Source organism: Priapulus caudatus, unplaced genomic scaffold, assembly GCF_000485595.1.
Source record: "Priapulus caudatus unplaced genomic scaffold, Priapulus_caudatus-5.0.1 Scaffold47, whole genome shotgun sequence".
NCBI classification, from domain to species: Eukaryota; Metazoa; Priapulida; class Priapulimorpha; order Priapulimorphida; family Priapulidae; genus Priapulus; species Priapulus caudatus.
Window position 1 is genome coordinate 570094 of NW_014577108.1, and position 1626 is coordinate 571719.

Consider the following 1626-nt stretch of genomic DNA (forward strand, 5'->3'; position numbering starts at 1 on the left):
TTTTTTGTTGTTCTTATTTTTGTTTTGTTTTTCTTCTTAGCCTTGTTCCTGTTCTTGCTCTGGTTTTTCTTGTTCGCCTTTTTCTTATTTTCTCGTTCTGTTTTTCCACAAAAGATTCCACAGATGAATGGTCTTCGATTATGTCCACCCCTGTTCCTTCTCTTCGCCTCTCTCGGTTTCCGCCACTTCTTCATACCTTCGCTTCTTCTTCGTCGTCATTTGCTACTCATTCTACAACACAATTATTTATTATTATTATTATTATTATTATTATATTACTGTCCAAAGTGGGATGAACGCGCATATTAGCCGGGGAGTGGGTTCTGGAGTTGAACGAGAGCTGGTCCCAACTTGCGGACATAGGAATTCAATCCAGAATTTTTCGACCAGGATGTCGGTAGCTGTTTCCGAGAGCTAGCTGCGGAATTATTGACTGCAGACTTCTTAGCCGGACAAGGTGAGGTGAAACAACAATGTCGAGGTGGCCAGGAAAAACAGGAGTTCCTTACGCTTCTTTATCAACACCATTATTTCAGTAGAAGTCACAAAATTAATGCAGACTGCAACACAAAGCATGAGGTAGACAATGTACTGTGACTTAGTGTATCTAGTGTCATTAGTAATGAGGAAACCGAGAGAGGCGAAGAGAAGGAACAGGGGTGGACATAATCGAAGACCATTCATCTGTGGAATCTTTTGTGGAAAAACAGAACGAGAAAATAAGAAAAAGGCGAACAAGAAAAACCAGAGCAAGAACAGGAACAAGGCTAAGAAGAAAAACAAAACAAAAATAAGAACAACAAAAAAACAAGTTTATGGAAAGAACTGCGATGGCGGCGAACGTGAACAAAGAATCAGAGAATGACAGAAGAACCGTCTAGCTATGTTTGGCTATTATATGTTCTCTATACAGTCCCGTACCTTCACCATATCTGTAGAGTAGTTAGTATAGAGAGTTAATACTGGGATCATATACTAGCAAACTTATAGACGAGATCTGTTATTATAGCTATTCATGAAATATCAAACGCGTGACAATGAAATACGCGCTGATTTGAGAAAAATATCTCAAAAGATATCATAAAACATAAAGAAAAACATTTTCCCTGAGCGGGGCAATCCTTTTTATTACTACAAGCTCATCTATGAAGATACCTTCGTTTATGACGATCAGCCTAAATTTTATCTAACGATTATGTATTTATATCATTTACTAACACAGCCATTTAGACAGAATTGCCAGGCATCGCATTGATATATGTACAGAAATGTAAAGGATAAGACGCTGTGCAGTTCCATTCCAATATCGGAACATTATTATCTAATTTCGCACGCGCGTGTACGCACACAAACACACAGATGTACAGGCGATCTAATCATCTGACAATAAAACACATCACGTATTTCCGCAGGCATGACGTATTGGGTGCACGTGCGAAACGGACAGGGTGTGCCAAGCAACGTGTTAACAAGAGAACATCGTTCTGCGGGGATGCGCGTTCAAGAAACGCCTGCTTGCGCTCGCGTGTACGTGCGCGCATACGCGCGTGCGTGTACGCATACGTGTGTGCATGAATGCGTGCGTAAACGAGAGAGAGAGATAGAGGGAGAGAGAGAGAGAGAGAG